This window comes from Panthera onca, chromosome D1 (assembly GCF_046562875.1).
Source record: "Panthera onca isolate mPanOnc1 chromosome D1, mPanOnc1 haplotype 2, whole genome shotgun sequence".
Lineage (NCBI taxonomy): Eukaryota > Metazoa > Chordata > Mammalia > Carnivora > Felidae > Panthera > Panthera onca.
Genome location: NC_138348.1, coordinates 109,632,332 through 109,654,643, shown reverse-complemented (window position 1 = coordinate 109,654,643; position 22,312 = coordinate 109,632,332). Strand labels below are relative to the sequence as shown.

Here is a 22,312-nt window from a genome sequence, read left to right as displayed (position 1 = left end):
AACAGTATGGTACCACTAAGGTGCTGCCCTCCAACCAGGATCCTGGGAGCAATCTTCTGTTCCCAAGTGTGCCCTGTCTAATCAAATAGCGATTGCTGTCAATTCAGATTCATAGGTCATTTTGAACCCTTTTTCATCTCCTCCAATACTGTTTCCTTAGTTCAGATTCACATTGTCTCTCACAGGACTACCACAATAACCTAATTAATCTCTCTGTTCTCCAGTTTGTCTCTTCCTATTCATGAGCCACGGAGCTACCAGAGGGGTCCTTCCCCTGCTTGGAAAAAGTCACACTCCTTTGCCCGATCACAAAGCCCAACGTGATGCCCGGTCTGTCTCACTTCATGTCCTTGATTACCCTCCATTCACTCTGTGTTCACAGTGAACCTTTGTTTTTCCTGACTCTAGCTAGAGTTTGGGTCCTCCTGATCTTTCATACATTATCCCCATACTAATTTTTCTCTGTGCCTCCCACTAGTGGGAACTCACAAGTTCACTGAGATCAGGGAAAGTCGTTAATTTTTTTTTTAATCTTCAGTTCTTCACAGCATATCATTTATGCCAGGATCTTCTCCATTCAAGAACGTAATTCCTCAGAGGAGTGTTTCACACATAAGAGGCACTAAGTTTGTCAAAATGGATTCAGTCTACCGACATGCCCAGAGTTGGATACAAAATTCCAGAGTGTAATATAATATTCTGAAAACTAAAAAGTTACCTCTTTTAAAAGTCCGTAGTTTAAGAATCCACCCCAATCTTAGATGAATCATGTTCTAATTTAGAAACTAGGACAGAAATGAACTACCAAGAAAACTTTGCATGTACAATATACAATGTTATTAAATCATGAGTATACCTAGCCATTATCCATTATTGTGTTAAGCGGAGGGAATACAGTTTGCTTTCACTCAGAACTGAAAAGGGCACTGAAAACAAGTTGAGGAGGGTATAAAAACCTTTGGAAACTTTCGTTTAGCAGATGTCTTCCTGTGTGTTCATCAAAATGAATATATATATTTTTTAATTGTCAGGTCTGTTACCCTTCCTGAAAAATTTAACTTTATTTTGTATACACTTTCCCCACCCTTATCTTTTTGACCCTTATATTTTCTTAGGCATTTCCAAAAGACATGCTTATGAAAGGTAGTGAGTAGAAGAGATTTCCTTGCCATGTCATATAATGATCTTGTTTTATGAGCTGTTGGAAGAGCAAGTGAGAATCTGTATCACTGAGTGAACACAGTGGCTTCTAGGACTTCCCCAACATTTAAAGATTGTAACTCGTCATCACACAGAAGGTGGGGGTTGGGGGAGCTCATTTTACGGTCCTTGGAAAAGAGGCTAATTACATACTTCATCAAAAACCATATTTTAGTGAGTACTTAAGTTGTCAAAAGTGGATAATGATGGACTTTTCTTTGTCCTTATACCTCCGCATTTTAAATTATGTTTCCACTTTGACACTTCCAAAAAGATTCCCCGACCAAATATTTTGCTGTTTTTGTTAAGTTCCTGCATGTAAAACCCTTGGTATAAAATTATTTAAAATGCTAAAACACTGTTTCATAAAGAAGAAGAATAAAAATGATTAGATTTGGAAGAGAGAGAAAAATAAGTTAAATTCACCACATGTTAACAGACTATGTACACAGGAGAGGATGCTTTGCCCTCTTTGGCAAAGATTTGTTCATTCTACATAGTTCACAGCAAGTGGGGCCAGAAAATACCACAGCACAATATTCAAATTAAAAATTATTTAGCTCTTGTATTTTTATTTAATGGCATGTGTACTTAAAAGAGTCTTACTTACTAAACTCCACAACAGTTCTTGGGTAATGTATAGTGATAGTTGTATAAACACATATACACACAAACATACATTTTAAAAAATTTTGTTTTTATTTTATTTTTGAGAGAGAGAGAGACATAGCACAGGGGAGTGGCAGAGAGAGATAGAGACAGAATCTGAAGCAGGCTCCAGGCTCTGAGCTGTTAGCACAGAGCCCGACATGAGGCTTGAACTCACAGACTGCAAGATCATGACCCGAGCCGAAGTCAGATGCCCAACCGACTGAGCCACCCAGGCACCCCACAAACATACATTTTTTAAAAAAAATTAGAAGTGTTTTGTCTAATTGGTTTTTGACTTCTTCAAAAAAATATGTAGTTATATATTAGCCATTTTATTATATCACTGTGTATTATATCCCTCATTAAGTTGCATCCCATTTTTAAATGATAAAATCCCATCAAATATTTATTTTAATTACCCCTTGTTGCTACATGTCAGTATTTCAGTGGATTGAAATTTTAATATTAAAATGCTTTTTATGACATGGCATAAAGAGTAATCAGTGTTTACTTCATAGCAACTTCTGTCTTAACAAGTTATCCATTTGTACACAACAGATACTCAATAAATAATAATTAACCATGAATGAAGACTGTCTTAATATGCAACACAGCTACTCTCAGAACAAACTACATTTGCAATTTTGCCCCCATGGTCTCTGTGATGTCTTGCATTTGGATAACAATTTCTGTCTTTTGCCAATAAGTTCCTCAAGCATTCCTTAAATGCTACTGTGGTTCTGCACTAACAACAGTCAAAGGGATCTATTTTGAGCCCAGGAAATATGTTTACCATCTCATGTAAATTCAAGTTATACCCTTTTTTTAGTCCTTTGTTTTCAAAATTGGATATTTTCAATTATTTTGATAGTCATCATCAACATCTGTTAGAGAAATGCATGGTGAGTTTCCATCTTTAGTCCCACAGTTAAGATTTGAGAACAAAAGTGTTTTCTTTTTGGCTCAAGGTTCAGACACAGTCCTGGTAAAGCAGAACCCTGAGTGGAAGCTACTGAAATCTGGAAACACATCAGCACCTGGCTTGTAAGAGGAGAGCAAAACTGGGGAGCAGCGGCCACAGTGAGGGACAAAAGCTCTGTGCTAAAATGACCTACATAGGATTTCTGGCTCTGCCATTTACTAGCATGTGAGTGGGCAAGTCAGTTCATTTATGTGAGCCTATTTGTAAAGTGAGAAAAGCAAGGCATACATTATGGGGTTGCTGAGAGGACTAAAGAAAATTAACATTGACATATGTTCTCACATATGCTTGGCATGAAGTGAACACTCAACCAACTACTATTCCTCCTACTAACAAAATGAAGATGATAATATTTGAATGGAGAAATGAAGATTATAATCAGAGAAGTAGGATGTAGATGCACATCTACGTCCTCTGTTTTCCTTCTCCCAACCAGTGTAGACACCTCACCCTTCCAGCACCCAACTCCAACTCTTTAATGGTGATTCAAAACTGCTAGATGGGCAAAGGAAAGGAGAGGAGTTCATTCCTTTAGGGTATGAAAAACCACACTAATACACGAAGTGAATCAAAGCACAAGAATCAAGAATTGATATGGGGACTTCTTAAATCTGCATGTGTGAATAGCCATGATCCTGTAGTTTACAGCTAATATCACTAAAGGAGACAATGGTGGTACAATAAAGAAATTATCCAGGAGAGGAAGGTTTGTTGTTTGAAGGGATGACAAAGCTCTTCAAGGGAACTTAGAAGAATAAAAAAACATCTTAGAAAAAGCAATGGCAAGGTCATCCAGGAAAAAAAACAAAATGGCACGCTGGTTAGAACCCTGTTTTCCATACTGAGCTATGAAAATAATCACTGTCTTTCAAGCTATTAAAAGATGTTTTATGAATAGATGTGGGAAATACTGGGTTTGAAAAGTTAAATTCCTGAACCTTGAGACTTGTCAGACTCTTGAAGATGCTAACCTGCTTTACGAGCACTCACGCAGTAGGACAGCACTTCCCAAAGTTACCTCATTACCAAACTTAAGTTTCAACGGACACTCATGTAACATCACATGAAATCAGCTTCAGAACTGTTATCATAGAAGCTCTACTGTAACATGAAGAAGACAACTGCTACCTACGGGTTACTACTAAAGGCGCTTCTTGGGAATAGTTGTGAACCCAGGTGCAGAGACATCCAGCGACAGATGGCAAAAGAAGCCCCCCAACCCAGCAGTCCCTGTGTTTTTTTTCCTACAATAAGTGGACGATATTCAATTACAACTGGGATTTTGTGAGACCTTAATACTAATAGGTAACTAAAAGATTCAGTGGTGTGTGTGTTTATGTGTGCCCATGTACACATGTGTTATCATTTCCATGAGACAGATTCATAGGAGTGCTTGGGAGGTGAGGGTGGAGCTCTTAGAAGGGGCTGTCTACACTAGCAAAGGTGGTGTTTGTAATTGCAAAAGACCTTATGGAAAGGTTGTGGCTGATGTGAGGGTTCCTATCCCTCTCGTTCGTTTAGCCCCTAACAGTGCCCTTGTATCAGAGTGTGTTACAACCGCTGTGCTGTGGACTCCCGTGGCAATCATATTCTTTTTTTTTTAATGTTTATTTTTGACACAGAGAGAGAAAGACAGAGACAGGGACAGAGACAGGACAGAGCATAAGTCGGGGAGGGGCAGAGAGAGAGGGAGACACAGAATCCGAAGCAGGCTCCAGGCTCTGAGCTGTCAGCACAGGGCCCCATGTGGGGCTCAAACTCACGAACCATGAGATCATGACCTGAGCCAAGTTGGATGCTCAACCAACTGAGCCACACAGGCACCCCAACAATGATATTCTTAAACACAATAGCTGACAGTAACAAGAGGCGGCCAGAGCTCACAGAAGCTGGGTGGGATTTCCCAGATTCTCAAGCTCTCATTTCCTCCAAAGAACATGAAGAAAAGAAATAGGAAAGAACAAAGTAGTTTCTTTTTTTACAAAAAAAAATCACCATTTGATTTGGAGGGTAAGGTGGGTGGTTGAATTATTATGATACACCTTCATAGCATAAAAATTACAGGTAATTTTCTCTTTTCTGAAAGGTTATTATGATAATAGAGCTCTGCTCTTAAGAGACCAAAAGCTCTTCCTCTACAAGAGGAGAAAAGAAGCTTAGAAATGACAACTGTCAAAACAATAACCCTGAAACAAACATAAAATGCAAACGGATCCTGAGATACTACACCAGCCAGCTCTAAGGATAAGCCGCACACAGCTGGCTGTGAATGTATGCATGTACCTATGCACAAGTGTGCACTATCTCCTCACTGTCCACACATGAATTGGGACAGCAGGAAACAAAACAGCCAAAGGAAAAACAGGAGACACAGCACCTCATTATTCGGCCCTTCTGTGTTCCCACCCTGTTCGTTCTCTTATGGAGCTAGATGTTCTCTACCCATTTATAGATTCTGAAACACTGACAGATGAAATTCAGAACCATGAACATGAACCCAGGCAACCCTGTTTTCTAATTTCTTAAGAATTCAGTCTACTCTTTTCAGTGACCTTGAGAATATGACCTTTATGTCTAAAAATTTCCTTGTGGGGGCACCAGGGCACATGATTTTAATTATACTAATAAGCATTTTTTAATTTATTGAAAATCAGTTTAATTATCTTTTCAGCCAGTGTTTTCCAAACTATGGGTTAATTTCAAAAATAATTTAGAGAGTTATGAATGGCATGTTTCAAATTAAGCACAAAATAACAGCATAGTACAGAATAGAAAATATTATATTGCTTTGTACACAGTAAGGGTATATAGTTTAATAAACTTTTGTCTCTGTATGCCCAATAGAATCAGGATATATTTTTTCTTACTGTTGTTTATAAGGAAAAAAATACTTGAAATCCATTGTTTTAGGTGATATTTGGGTGTCAGGTTTTCCTTTGTGCTGTGGAAGCAGCCATGTTACATGCCTCATGCTTACCAGGTCCTTCCAGTGCTCCACTTTGCAGCCTCTGGGCCATGATGGAGTTCAGCCATAGTTTTGTGGACAGTTCTAGAAGTTCTTGGACTCACTCTGCATTGCTATCTTCTCACCTATCCGTGTTTGTATGTTTGTTTGACTTTTTTCCCTGCAGTTTCTCTAACGCTGTGGGGCTTACTGGGGTGAGTTAGTGCAGCCTGGAAGTGAGAGGCAGTTAATAACCTTGGGGTAACCTTCAACCCACATAGGATGGAGCTAGTGGATATATGCTTTTGTCTGCCTTTCTCTAGAGTCTGAGATAAGGTCTTGGGTGTAGGTGGTCTGTTTGGAAGACGATACCAGGATCAGGAGTGAAAAAGGGAATGGAAATGAGAAGGAGAAAAGAATAGTGTAAGGTTACATCTCAAGATCACACTCCTGTGAGCCGTGTGGACTGGACTTTGCCAGGGGTTCCTCCTAGAAGGCATAGGGAATGCTCTCTGTCTATGGCAGGCAAAAGCATATATCCACTAGCTGCATCCTGTATGGGTTGAAGGTAACCTCATAAGAATTCAGCTCCATCCTGTATGGGGTGAAGGTCATTAGCTCCCTTCCAAATCTTCCAGTCTCCTTTATATTTTTCTTATTTCTACTTAATAGTGACAATAATACATAGAAAGGCAGAATATCCTAGAATATTGCCATAAAAATTAAGCTGCATGATAAATATTTGATGAATACTGTGCACGGTTCTTTCAGACATGGTATTTAAGGGACACCTGGGTGGCTCAGTCGGTTAAGCGTCCAACTTTGGCTCAGGTCATGATTTCCCAGTTCTTGAGTTTGAGCCCCGCGTTGGGCTCTGTGCTGACAGCTCAGAGCCTGGCGCCTGCTTCGGATTCTGTCTCCCTCTCTCTCTGCCCCTCGCCCAGTCCTGCCCTGTCTCTGCCTCTCTCGAAAATAAATAAACATTAAAAAATATACATGGCATTCAAGAGAGAAAATAATAAGTGTTGGTGAGGATGTATAGATATTGGAACCCTCATTGCTGGTCAGATGCAAGGTGGTGCAGCTGCTCTGGGCAACAGTGTGGTGGTTCCTCAAAAAGCTACAGAGTTAATATGAGCCAGCAATGTTTTCCTAGGTATGTACTCAAGAGAATTGAAAAGATATGTTCACATCAAAGCTTGTACATGAATGCTCAGAGCAGCAGTATTTACAGTGGCAAAAAAAAAAAAAAAGGAAACCAAAAGGCACTCAATTGAGGAAATGATAAGCAAAACGTGGCATGCACATCCATACAATAGAATATCATTCAGCCATAAAAACGAATGGAGTTCTGATACATACCACAACATGGATGACCTTTTAAATCTTTATGCTAAGCCCAAGAAGCCAGACACAAAAGGCCACTTGCTGGAATCATATAAATGACTCCATGTATATGCAATGTCCAAATTAGGCCAGTCTATAGAGGGAAAGATTGGAAGTCGTCAGAGGCCATGGAGAGGGAAGGGAAGTGGGAAGTGACTGTTAATAGTACAGTATTTCTTTCTGAAGTGTTGAAAATGTTCTGGAATTAGACAGTGATGGTCAAACAACTTTGAATACTAATTCAATATACTAAAGCCCACCAAGCTGTACAGTTTATTGTGGGGATAACCTTAGGAATCCCCCGGGCTTACACCAATGGGTTAACAAGGCATAAAGAAATACAAAACCATAAAATGCTCACACCTGAGTTTGGGTAAACCAGACTGGCACCCCAAGAATAGGGGGGTGCAAAGACAGCCCGAGAATAGGGAGGCACAAAGGTGCCAGGATTAGGGAGGTGCAAATGTACCCCAAAATAGAGAGAGGGTGCAGAGCCCCCAAAATAGAGAGGGAGGGGCAAAGGCCTAAAATAGGTACGGCACAAAGGTGCCCAATGTATAGGTATATGAAATAGACAAGATTAGATGTTCAGGGTGGAAGCACCCCCAATTTATTACTATGGCAGAAAAGCTGCTTTCACAGGAGGATAGGGTCAGGTTAGGTAAATTGGTAAACTGGACTATGGACTGCTGTGCTGCAGGCAAAGCAGCCCAGAGTGGAGATGGTTAACAAAAGAAAAGGTGCCTTGTCAACCCTGAGGTTATTTACCCCTGTCTCATCCCTGAGGCTAGTTAAGGTAAACAGAGGTGCTGCCTGCCTCAAGTGGGTTGTAAACAACCCTCCTCCCGCCTGGATTTTTTTTTTGCATTAACCCAAAACCCTAACTATGAGTATCTTCAAGACCCCCTTTCCCTCACGTCCACAAGTTCATGTTCACAGATTCATTGTCCCTTTGTGCATGTCCATCGCCGTGTTTGTAAGCCTTCTCATCCTAATAAAAACAGGGCAAGGGCCCTTATTCAGAGCTCTTGCCTTTTTCTGGACATTAGCCATCTCTCACTTTCAATACTGCGTCCCACTGTTTTGCTAGAGAAAAGAGAACTTTAGACCCAGAGTCTACGACATTTTATAAAGGTGAATGTTATAGTATGTTAACCAAATCTCATTTTAAAAAGAGGGTAATGAAGCTCCCGTCCTTCTTACACCAGGACAGAAGTCGTGAAGCTGTAAAATGCCACACAGAACACAGTCTCCAAGGCTGCAGTGCCGTCCGTCTGTCCGTCTCACTGTGGAAGTGGGAGATGAGAACCACATCTACTCGCATGGCTTAGATGACCTCCAATACAGCACAGCCACGTGTAAAGACTGAGCACTGAAGGTACCATAATAACAACATAATAAAATATTGAATATTTCAATAAGCTATTACAAAGCTAAAATTCTGAATTCTTATACAGGAAAGATAAGCCTTTCCTGCAATTACAAAATAAAGTACCAATTCCAATTGCATAAAAATGCAGAATGACACTACCAAAAATTAAATGAGTTATGCAGTACGATAAATGGTTGCTACATAAGAATGAAGTATTTGATTTATACCAATCACCCCACAACTAAGGCATTTTCCAGCCTAGTGGTTTTAGCACCATAGTGGGTATAGAAAAATGTCTATATTTTATCTTGAGTATGTTCTTAATCAAAAAGGCTGTTTCCTTCCTTCTTTTCCTCCATATATTTCTTTGTTTTCTCTTAGGAAATATTTCTGGAGTGTCCCTGAATTATAAGAATAGAAAAATACTGATGGGTCCTACTTGTCAATCAAGTTGACAGCTATAAAATAAAATCCGTTATTCTGCTACAGTTTAACTTTTAAGGATGAATTTTTAACTGTGAAATTTAATCATGTGCATGCTCCTTAAATGAAAAGATGATGCCTGGGTAATTCGCTCTATGTGCCACTGCATATTAATTCACACATCTCCTCTTTAAGGATACTGTCCTGATAGGATAATGTTGCCCCGGAAAATGTTTGAATAGCCCAACCATTGGTACATTTTGTACTTTTCACTGCAAAGGGTTGATAATGACTCTAATAATAGTTAATGAGAGAAAGGGATAATTATTCAATCTTTGGTAACTACAGTGAATTTCAGAAGTAGCCTCTAGATTCAAGACATTAAAATGTACACAAATCAAAAGGAAGAATCTGCTCTATTTCTAGAGTCTCGACAGCTTGGGCAGAAAAGGATGTGCAGTAGGATTGGACATGATCAGTTTAATTAAGCCCAGTTTATGAAACTCTTCTATGAGGTTTTATTCTCCTTTGGTTAGTGACACTCATCAGGTCGTTAGATTATATCACTTTTCTTTTTCAAAAAATTTAAAATTTTTCTTGTATTAAGTTTATCTATTCTGTGTGTGTGTGTGTGTGCAAGTGTGTGTGTGTGTCTGTGTGTGTGTGTGTGTGCATGAAACAGAGAGAGCACAAGCTGGGGAGAGGCAGAGAGAAAGGGAGAGAGAGAATCCTAAGCAGGCTCTGTGTTGTCAGCACAAAGTCAGGTGTGGGGCTCAAACTCATGAAACATGAGATAATGACCTGAGCCCAGATCAACAGCTGGATGCTTAACTGACTGAGCCACCCAGGTGCTCCTCACTTTTCTTTTTAAAAAATTTTTATTTAAGTCTAGTTAGTTAACATACAGTATTACATTAGTTTTAGGTGTTTGATACAGTGATTCAATACTTCCATATGTCACTTTCCTAGCCCCATAGGGATTCCCATCCTCAGACTTGACACAAGGACCTGGTTTCCAATGTGTCTGACTACTGACAAGAGTAGTATGATGTTACAAGCCAAGGTCCTGAGTTACGGTTATTAATAGACCATTTGCAGACATTACACAAATTTTCTGATTTATTTTAAAAAATAAATTTTGAAAAGATATATGCACCCCTATGTTTACTGCAGCATTATTTACAGTAGCCAAGGTATGGAAGCAACCCAAGTGTCCGTGAATAGAGGAATGGATAAGGAAGATGGGGTATATATACACAATGGAATATTACTTAGCCATGAAAAAAGAATGAATGTTTGCCATTTACAACAGCAAGGATATACCTGGAAGGTATTATGTTAAGTGAAATAAAATAAAGACAAATGCCATATGATTTCACTCATATGTAGAACTTGACAAACAAAACAGGGGCACATGGGTGGCTCGGTTGGTTAAGTGTCTGACTCTTGATTTTGGCTCAGGTCATAATCTTGTGGCTCAAGAGTATGAGCCCCACATTGGGCTCTGTGCTGACAGTGTGGAGCCTGCTTGGGATTTGCTCTCTCCTTCTCTCTCTGCCCTTCCCTCACTTGTGTTGTCTCTGTCTCTCTCAAAATAAATAAATAAACTAAAAAATAAAAACAAAACAAATGAACAAAGGAAAAAAAAAAAAAACAGACAAACTAACAAAACAGACCTGAACTATAGAGAAATGGTGGTTTCCAGAGGGAAGGGTGAGTGGGGGATAGGTGAAACAGGTGAAGGGGGTTAAGCATACACTTGTCATGATGAGCACTGAGTAGTGTACAGAATTTTTGATTGTATCATATACCTGAAACTAATATAACACTGTGTGTTAATTATACTTGAATAAAAAATTAAGAGGAAAAAGATGGGGGGAGAAGGAAGAGAGGTGTGCAAAAGAATTATTAAAATGTTCAAGATAAAATTAGCAAAGTTCACAAATATATTTAATTGATGCAAGTCTACAAGAAATAATAAACCTTTGTTTTAATTTAAAATAAAAAGTCACGGGGCACCTGGGTGGCTCAGTCGGTTGAGCATCCGACTTCGGCTCAGGTCCTGATCTCACAGTTCGTGAGTTCAAGCCCCGCGTCGGGCTCTGTGCTGACAGCTCAGAGCCTGGAGCCTGTTTCCGATTCTGTGTCTCCCTCTCTCTCTGCCCCTCCCCTCCTCATGCTCTGTCTCTCTCTGTGTCTCAAAAATAAATAAAACATTAAAAAAATTTTTTAAATAAAATAAATTAAATAAAATAAAAAGTCATATATGCTAGCCAAATACAATCATAATGGATTTATTTACAGAATAAAATTATATAGTAAATTGCAGTTTTCTATACCTATTGAGTATCTGGTATCAAGCACACAGTAGTATCTTGATAAATATTTTTTTTAATATTTAATATTTAAATATTTAATATTTAACGTTTATTCATTTTTGAGAGAAAGAGAGAGAGCATGAGCGGGGAAGGGGCAGAGAGAGGGAGACACAGAATCTGAAGCCGGCTCCAGGCTCTGAGCTGTCAGCACAGAGCCCGATGTGGGGCTCAAACTCACAAACTGCGAGATCCTGACCTGAGCTGAAGTTGGACGCTCAACCGACTGAGCCACCCAGGCGTCCCATCTTGATAAATATTTTGGATGGAAAAGTGATGTATGAAAAAATGAATAAAGAATGAATAACTATACCAGGATATCATTTTTCTCCTGTTTGTCACAATGAATATTCTGCATTAGTGTATCAATTTTAATATAATTCAATAAATTATCCATAAGCTGCTTGCACTACAATGTGCAAAGATGGAGACACCATCCAACATACAAAAGTTCTTCCAGTATAATTCATAATACAAAGAAGTATACATAACCTCTTTTTAATGGCAAATCCCAAATTTTGTTATCTTTAACTTGTTACGTAACAAGATATTTTACTTCAGAGCCCATCATTGGTGGCTCTAATACACATAAAAGGATTTATTTGCAAGATAGGAGATACTGAATACCAACAGTTATATGCTACAAAAGTTATGGATTTCCTTAAGAGGAAGCAATTAATTGCCACTAAAGAGAGTCTGATTGTCACTGATGAATTTACACCGGTGAAACTTGGCCAAGAAGGATGAATAGAATAGGAAAATGAGAGGAAAATGAGTTAGAGAGGAAAGCCTCCAAAGACTATCACAATTTCGTATTAATAATAGAAGAAATTTTGTTGACACATGGGGACCAGCTGAGTAGGAGAGACAAAAGAGGCCAAGGAGAAAACATTTGAAAAAGGACTATGTAGGAGAGTGGTGTGGAAGAAAAGGTGAAGTCATTCATACTGATACCTTCTATTATTTTATTTCATTGGAAAATAAGAGTCTGTTGAGAATAAAAGTAGCAAGGGTAAGAGATAAACCCTTTTAAAGAGTGAAAAACATTAAGCAACGGTCACTGCCAGAGGATAGTAAAATGACACCCCTGAGAATTCAGGGACCAGTTGTGTTCAAAGGCATGCGTTTGTAACAGATAATTTAATTATCATGATCACATCATGTTCTCCAATAATGCTCATTAATTCCAGACCCAGACTGGTCTACTTAGGTAGTCCAGTGTGGCAGGAGATAAAAAAGAGTAAAACTAGAGGTCTGTTAGGAGCAGTGTTGAGTCAGATATGAGACAATGGGATCTAGGCTAGATAAAGTGTTGTGAATTGGATTGTGTTGCCCCAAATTCATATGTTGAAATTCTAAGTTCCAGTACCTCAGAATGTAACATAATGCAGGAAATAGGATCATTGCACATGGAACTAGTTAAGATGAGGTCATAATAGAGTATGCGTGGGGCCCTCTAATCCAGTAAGACTGATGCCCTTATAAAAAGGAGAAATTTGGACAGAGACAGACATGCACGCAAGGAGAGCACCATGTGAAGACTGGAAGTTATGCTGTCCCCAGATCAAGAACTACAGACAGACCCTTTCCTAGTGCCTTCAGAGGGGCCTCCTGGCCCTGCCAATGCCTTGATCTGAGATTTCTAGCCACAAAACCGTGAGACAATAAAATTCTAGCATTTAAGACACTCAATTTGTGCCTTTGGCAAACAGAAGGCAAATAGCCAGAAGACAAATAAAAGACTGAAAACCTCTGAAAGGATTAGGCTTGCAGGTCACAGTGAGATCCGTGGGAATGGGAGAATACAAAATGGCAGACGAACAACAGGTTAACGTACAACTATGCACGTAAGCATAAATTTTTTTAAAGGTCAAAATTTTCCCTTTTACTAAAGTAAAAGAATAGCTTCTTATTATAAATTCATAGTATTTGTAACTTGATACTTAGGCAAAGTGTAAATAAAAATCATTTTTCTGTAATCAATTTCTTTCACACATTTGAAGATGACAACAAATACAAGAAATATGAAAAATGTTCATACCTGAAGACACATCAGGACACTCTACTATTTTCAATTTTTTTTTTTTTCAACGTTTTTTATTTTATTTTTGGGACAGAGAGAGACAGAGCATGAACGGGGGAGGGGCAGAGAGAGAGGGAGACACAGAATCGGAAACAGGCTCCAGGCTCCGAGCCATCAGCCCAGAGCCTGACGCGGGGCTCGAACTCACGGACCGCGAGATCGTGACCTGGCTGAAGTCGGACGCTTAACCGACTGCGCCACCCAGGCGCCCCAGGACACTCTACTATTTTCAAAAGTAAACATGTTGTTAGAGATGCAACGGAAGAGGCATGGGGATACAGAAGGGTACTGACATATTGGTGTTTTCCCTTTTGCAAGCTAACAACTGACCGACCCTAACAGAAAAGCTGAAGGTTAAAAGAAGAAATCTACTTGTCATCTTTGACCAAGTTCTACATGAACATGAACATTTTGCCCCCAAAATCATGAGAGTCTCTCACTGAAGGAAGACTCAGGAATTGGGAGAAAATAGTTTTTTATAAGAACTAAACAGTAAAGATGGTAATATTCTACTAATAGAGAAATGACACTCAAGAGGTCAAAATAATTGGACTTCCTGACACAGCTTTGTGCAATGTTTTCTACTTCTTTTACATAATAACCTCAAAAAGACTCCAAGTGATATTTCTTCTATCATAATGAGCAGCTACTGGGAAAAAACAGAAACTATAAAATTATTTCTCCTGCTTCTGTCTGGCCTTGTCTTCTTCATTAGCTTTCTTGGTAAATCTCAAATGTTGAGATTCCATTGCCAATGAGTTACCTAATGTTTTATACCTGTTTTATTGTATGTGGAATGAGAGAACTGTCCTCCAAATGTTCTATTTTTTAAAATCTTAACAATTACCAATAGTTAACTATAATACCAATTAATTAAATACAAGTGAATTTCCTAAGTTCCTATATAATTATCATCTCTGGTTATCCTGGCTAAACTAGAGTAAAAGGGGGTGAGGGGAAAGGAAGGGCATTTTAGCCCCAGTTCAGTAAAGACAAAAAGTTATATTATGCTTAAACTTTTAACACACGTAATATGCTGTAATAGCATAGCTAAAGAGTAAAGTGATTTCAATATAGCACAGGATGCCCCACTGCATACAATGCAGACATCACACTGTATCATAACGTCACAATATATATTCTCAATAACGGCATGATGAAGAAGTTCCACTTAGCTTCATTGTACTTTTGGTACCACAATTACTAATTTCTGCCTGAAGTGGTAAATTTAGCACTGGGATACGTTTAGCAATTTTCAAAACATGTGATACTAAATACGCAAATTTAGGGAGAAAAGAAGAATATGAGAAGATAATATAAAGGAAATAGAGACCACTATAAATTTATACAGACTCCAGAAGTCAGTGTATCTAGTGGTACGCCAGGTAAATGGTGGCAAAAATATGGCAAATATAAAACCATATTACTTGTACAATGAAGGATCAGAGAGAAGAAATTATATACATACAAGCAAAGATATGATAGCTATCAATGTCATAACAACTAAATTCTCTCCTTTCTCCCACCACTGGGTAAATTTGAATTCAATTTATTGAGCAAACATGTCTACAACATCAGGTAATTACTATAACTAATAAAAGAGTTATAGTTTGAGACATCTGGATCCAGGCAAAGGAATTCAATTGAATGCAGAAATTTACCAATGCTGAAGTTTATCATGAGGAATTATTTTCTGAACTGCTGTTAAGTAAATTTAATTCCTTGATCTATGCTCTGTATAACACAGTTAAATTGATTCTAATATTTTACATTTCTAGTTGTGTTCCTCTGAAAATATTTTAAATGGCATCAGTTCTTACCCATTTTAAATTTTGCAGTCATGACTTGTGACTCAGTAATCAAATATTTATTTATATTAATTTCTGCTAGTGTAGTTTTCTTTTATGACCATTATTTCTACCAACCCTCATTTTCCTGGCCAAATGCTTTAATGCCCCATTTTGTTAAAAAGATTTGATGTTCCTAATAATTTTTAGCCAATAAATGTTTTTGACCCTGTTCAGTTTTTTTGTTGTTCATTAACATAATTGTTTATTAATTAGCAGATAATGGTTATTAGCTCAGGTCATGTTTTAAAATTCTTCTTTAGCATTTATTTTGTATTTATTTATTTTTCAAATGAAATTTATTGTCACATTGGTTTCCATACAACACCCGGTGCTCATCCCAACAGGTGCCCTCCTCAATGCCCATTACCTACTTTCCCCTCCCCCCCCACCCCCCATCAACCCTCAGTTTATTCTCAGTTTTTAAGAGTCTCTTATAGCTTGCCTCCTTTCCTCTCTGTAACTTTTTTTTTCCTTCCCCTCCCCCATGGTCTTCTGTTAAGTTTCTCAGGATCCACATAAGAGTGAAAACATATGGTATCTGTCTTTCTCTATATGACTTATTTCACTTACCATAACACTCTCCAGTTCCATCCACGTTGCTACAAAAGGCTATATTTCATTCTTTCTCATTGCCAAGTAGTATTCCATTGTATATATAAACCACAACTTCTTTATCCATTCATCAGTTGATGGACATTTAGGCTCTTTCCATAATTTGGCTATTGTTGAAAGTGCTGCTATAAACATTGGGGTACAAGTGCCCCTATGCATCAGCACTCCTGTATCCCTGGGGTAAATTCCTAGCAGTGCTATTGCTGGGTCATAGGGTAGGTCTATTTTTAATTTTTTGAGGAACCTCCACACTGTTTTGCAGAGTGGCTGCACCAGTTTGCATTCCCACCAACAGTACAAGAGGGTTCCCGTTTCTCCACATCCTCTCCAGCATCTGTAGTCTCCCGATATGTTCATTTTAGCCACTCTGACTGACATGAGGTGATATATGAGTATGGTTTTGATTCGTATTTCCCTGATGAGGAGTGACGCTGAGCATCTTTTCATGTGCCTGTTGGCCATCTGGATGTCTTCTTTAGAGAAGTGTGTATTCATGTCTTCTGCCCATTTTTTCACTGGATAATTTGTTTTTCCGGTGTGCAGTTTGGTGAGTTCTTTATAGATTTTGGATACTAGCCCTTTGTCCGATATGTCATTTGCAAACATCTTTTCCCATTCCATCAGTTGCCTTTAGTTTTGTTGATTGTTTCCTTTGCAGTGCAGAAGCTTTTTTATCTTGATGACCCTGTTCAGTCTTAAGCATTATCTGCTGATTACTCTGTATGAACTGAATACATAGGTGAAAGTTTGTGCTTACTTCATTTTTAAGATATATTTATGTTTTTAAAATTATAGATACTTATAAAGAAGGAAAGAATAGAAGTCCATGATAGTGCTGCCTGTATACTCTTACTGATACATGCAGGGGGCACCTGGGCGGTTCAGTCAGTTAAGCGTCTGACTGTTGATTTTGGCTCAGGTCATGATCTCACAGTTAGTGATTTCGAGCCCCAATATCAGGCTGTGCACCGACAGCGTGGAGCCTGCTTGGGATTCTCTGTCTCTCCTTCTCTCTCTGTTCCTCCTATGCATGCTCTCTCTCTCTCAAAATAAATAAATACACTTAAAAAAAGAAAAATGAATATGTAAAGTAATTCATGCACATATTTGGAAAATGTAAACAAATATAAAACTTCAGGGTTAAAGGTAGAAAAAGCCACTTCTCCTAAGTGAACCAGTATCAACAGTTTTATGTGCATTATTTATAACAATATTATTTTGTGTAAATAAATCTAAGGTAGCCCATAGGAAAATGACAAGCAGTTTTATGAAATTGGCAGAGAAAGGGGAGTAAGTGGGGTCTGGGGGGTAGGGTGGGCTAGGGGTAGGGAAGGTAAACAGAATAGGAGAAGTAGAACACCACACGGGTCTGTACAAACACTTGACTGAGGGCCCGTGAGAAGCAGGACTTGGGTTTTCTCTTCCATGTCTGTACCTTTTCTTAGGTAAGGTGCTTGCCAAGCATGTTGAAATAACCAAATATAGGCTACTGACTGTTTGACACAGCTTTCAGATAAACTAATAATTAAAGCAAACAAGTTGAATGGAATCCTAGAGTCTGAAAATCTGGGCGGCTAATTGCATTTTTGACTGAATGGATTTAAGTGACCAGATGTTGTGGTATTGTGTAGACAGAATTTTTACTTAATGAGAGCCAAGGAAAAGCAGATTAGTATTTGGCACTCCCGCAGTTCAGTCTGCAACTCAATTATGTAGTTTTGTCCATGAGAGAGATTCAGTAAGTGCTTGCTGGCTGAGTGATCAAACTATTTTACTACATTTTCCCACTTCCCATCAGGGCTTTGGTTATTGTAAATATAAAAGCGATCCTGGATAACTTAATATACAAAAGAATCAACTGATACCATCTGGAAAACAATATGTCTTAAAGAACAATATTTCTTTTGGATTTTCTGTTGTGGTTTGAAATCTCTGTTTTCCCAGTTTGGGATTATTGTACTGCCACAAAGAAGAGATAACATCTTCTATTTCTCCTAAGAAGCTAATATTACAGAAGTTCATATTTCAGTATTATCCGCAACTTAACGTTTCCTTCAGAGATTGTGAAATTTTAGAAAACCACCAATTTTCAACTCTCTATATTAAATGCAGACATAATTATCCTCATTTCCACATCTTTGTGCACAGTTACAGCCACTAGGGTTCGTCTCAAATTAGAATGCCTTCAAGTCATTGCACTGCTGATACATCTGAACATTTCTTAAGGAAGAGAGAAAAGCAGTCATTCTTTTTCAAGGAAGATTAAAGTGATTAGCTTAGTCCTAAGATTAGAAATCATACATTCTAATTATATTGTGGAGGCAGTGTTAGGGAAATGGTTAGAGAGAGGGACTTTGAAGTCAAACAGATTTAAATTCCAATTAGGAATCTACTCTTACTTACCTACTTACTCTTAGTTGACAATAACTCCCTTAACCTCTCTGAGTCCTGTTTTTTTCATTTGTAAATAAGGATGATACCTTATTCATGGTCCATGATTGCTGTAGGACTTACATGGTAACATTCAATACCTGTATATATTTCACCAATATGAAGACATGCTTATAAGACACATGTATATGTGTGAATAAATTACATATATGTGTGTAGGTACCTAGGAGTGTGTATAGATAGATGGACAGACAGATGAGAGGAAAAGGGAGCATGCACGCACTTTAGTTTAGCATAATGCTGGGCACATAATAAGTGCTCAATGAAAGGCAATTCTTATTAAATATTCAGGTAATAGAATTCTACTCTGAACATTCTGGCGAGGTCCTGGCCAGTTTGGTATAGCAGAAGTTCAAAGATTTTTTTTTTCAAGAAGATAGATCTGTGTTCAAATTTAGTTCTGCAATTGACTAGCTGTATGATCTTGGTCAAATTATGTAAACTTCTGAAGCTCCAATTGTTTAAAGGTAAAATAAGATTACAGAAATAATAAGATTATATTTACTCTGCAGGGTTTTGAGGAGTGAGCAAGATTAAAAGACATAAAGTGTATAAAGCACTCGACACAAAGTCTGGCATACAGAAGACGTACAATATACATATCATTTTATCCATGATCTTACACTTATTTTTTAACCCCTGATGTTTTATTTCTTGATCTTTAAAGTATATAAGAACTACATCTGTACCCTTCATAGGGTTGCTGTGTAGACTGAATGAGATGCTATATAAACTACAAACCAACCCAGTGCATAGCTGGTTTGCAATGTTTCTCAACTCCACTTTCCTAGATACAGACAAAATCTACAAAGAAATCAAAATAATGAAGATCTGAATGTACAGCAACATCTTGAGTATTCCAAGAAGAATTTAAAGTCTTTGCCAAGTCTTTTCAAAAGCCTAATGCAAATTTCTCACTTGATAGCAAGATGGAAACAGTACTGAGAAAAATCCACCGTTCTTTTTCCACTTGACATAGGTGTTGGTTCCAGACTGTAATTTCTGGGAGGGTCAAGACCATATCTGGTTTAATTACCCTTACATCCCCAGTGCCTAACCAACTGTCTAGAAAATGGTAAGTATTCAAAGTCCATTTGTTAAACACATGAATAAAAGTCACTCCTGGCAATACTCCAGCAAGGATCACCCAGAATCAGCAAACTGCAAACTACCTCCAGAGTGAAAGTCTTTTGTCCCCTGAGACATTCAAAGCAGAGTCCAGGCCAATATTCGTACCCACCTGCTGATTCTCTGGTCATGTGACCATCAAAATTAGTCCATTTCTTCAACTTCAGCAGGCCTTCTACTAGAAACTACTCAAACGTATTTCAGACACTGTCGTCAAAATTACCATGTTTCACCAAAGAGCGCGATCTGCATTCATCAGATTTTGCGAAATTTATTTTTTTATGGTTGGTTTAACCTTTGAATGAGCACATTAAACGCAAGCGGTAAAGCAGAATAATTTCTTAGAACCGAATCTACATGTAAATTTGATCTTGTAATATCTGCACACAGGGTGACAATTTCTGATGCTGTGGGAAGCATTACAAATGTGCAGAAATCAATTCAGCCATTAGGAAAAAGCAAGAGTTGCTAGGAAACCACATTCCAAATAAGGAATATTATAGTGGTGACCCAGACAATTACCATATGCCTGGCATGATATCAACACAAAGGGTAACAGACTTTTAAAAGCACACATGACACTGAATTATTCCTACCACTTTTGCAACTCAGGTGATTCAAGAGTTGCCTTTCTATGACTCAAAAATTCAAATGCAAAATTAAAGTGAGTTAAGAACAATGAGAGATGCCTCCTAAGACTTACCAAGTCTCACCAGTGCGCTTAGGTACATCTATGGTATACAGTGTCACATAATTTCACTTTATTGAATGAAGTCCTCTCAATTTTTAAAAGAATCTACTCTTCAAGTCTGTATATTCTATTTCCATGTGTTTGAATATTCATAGGAGAAAAAAAAGCCTTCAAGAATAAACACTATTTTTTTTAATTTTTTAAACATTTATTTATTTTTGAGAGAGAGAGACAGATGTGAGTGGGGGAGGGTGAGAGAGAGAGGGAGACACATAATCTGAAGCAGACTCCAGGCTGTGAGGTGTCAGCACAGAGCCCATCGTGGGGCTTGAACTCACAAACCATGAGATCAACACCTGAGCTGAAGTTGGACACTTAACTGACTGAGCCACCCAGATGTCCTAATATACGACACAATTTAATATGTGGTGATGGTTGGTTGGTAAATTACAGGTGATGTGACTTTCTTCCGTGTGTCATTTTTCAGAGGTCATTTGACATTTTGTGATTTTGGAAAACTAATAAAGTTACTTTGAAATGATTTTTACATTTTTATTTGGCGCTAGATATTAGATTTCAAGACAGCGTGACAAATCAAAAACATAAATCCTAACAGTACGGTTAGCAAGCAGAGAGCACGTTCCTCTCTCACATATTATTCCATCTGGCTATCTTCACATCAGTGGTGGTATTATAAGATTCAAGCTGCTGGCCTTGGCATATGCACATGTCACAATTAACTTTAAAAGAGAGTAAGTTAAACTGGCAGTAAAAAAGAAAAGCCTTCTTGGTCAATAACACCAGAGAGACCATATTCTAAAATACAATGGGCTAACTGCCCTCACAATAGGTTGGTAAAATCACATCTTAATGTCTTTTTAGGAGCAAGACTTGGCAGACAGAGATTCTTATTCTTTACATAAAACTCAGATAAATAAAAATATGAGCTACCTAACGGCTTAGAGGCTTCACACTCTAAAGCACATGATGCAAGAATCAAACGAAAAGGAGCACCTTTACTAATATAATTTCTAGTCCCCTCTTAGGACATTGTACAAACACTCCTGGGAGGGACCCTCTCTCAGACAGGCTAAAATAAATGAAACAGATTATATCTTCTTGAGGAGGGTTTACCCCATCGTGACATGATTTAACAGCATAACTTTATAAAACATTTAAAGTGTGTCTCCACTAAAGTGCATTTCTCTTGTGAAAATGCGGAAGTGTAAAAACCAGTACACAAAACCAGGCTAAGCAATTTTGTATTTTATGTGCACAGTTTCCACCCAAACAATTTAACTTTCCCTTGGTTGCTTGGCTTTGTTTTTCCTTTCACACACGTATTACTGCTATTTTTTGCATGTAGCAAAAATATGCAAACACTTTCACGAAAGGACTTCTTAGAAAATCTGTTTGACAAATATCATGACAAAACTCTTCAATAAGGCCAGCCCTTTCAGAAGTGTGTGCCTGACAAACTATTTTTTCCACAGATGAAAAAGGTGATCATCAGTCTAACTATATTATATGAGAACCAGTCATGATTAAAGACAAAAGCCAAAGCAAACCAGGAAGGGAATTCTAGCTCATTGACATGCGCAAAGCATAAATATTAAGGTCTATTAATTCATTATGCCAACACTTTATAGAAGGATTGCAAGGCAGTAGGTGTGCTCTATTACAGCTCAGAACTGCAGCATCGGGCCAGAAGTGCAATTCGATGACTAAAACAAATTTCTTGCTCAAAACATAAAAATAACGAATTAGAATATAAGACACGATGTTTAAATCCAAAGACTATCTTAGGAAAAAATGTAAACATTTTAAAACATACATCTTCTGTGTCACAATCCACAATAACCAAAGGGACAATAAACAGAGAAAAAACAATGAAGTAAAGTGGCTAAGGATTCACCCAATCTGGCTGGTGACTGTGATTTTCAAAATAAGGATGAAATGACAGCCATTCCTTCCCCACACACACATCACGGAACTTATCTCCCTCATTTCATAATTTAAAAAATTAATCGTTTTGGATGGAATAATTCTTAAATAGATTACTTATTTCCATTCTCTTCAAGAGGACACCTAACAGTAGTTTAACTTTTCTTGACTAGAGCCATGAAAAGTCTAACTTAACAGCTTCTACACAGTAAGAAAATTG

At 38.0% G+C, this 22,312-nt stretch overlaps 1 protein-coding gene and 1 long non-coding RNA gene across 3 annotated transcripts in view; one reads left to right on the top strand and one right to left on the bottom strand.

Moving 5' to 3' along the window:
- GUCY1A2 (guanylate cyclase 1 soluble subunit alpha 2) overlaps positions 1-22,312 on the bottom strand; it is a 331,166-nt gene that overhangs the window by 75,754 nt on the left and 233,100 nt on the right. The gene's annotated exons all lie outside the window — the stretch shown is intronic.
- LOC144613026 (uncharacterized) lies at positions 12,486-14,108 on the top strand. The gene is made up of 2 exons (XR_013550334.1): positions 12,486-13,180; positions 13,735-14,108. It is a non-coding gene; the product is annotated as an uncharacterized LOC144613026 (long non-coding RNA).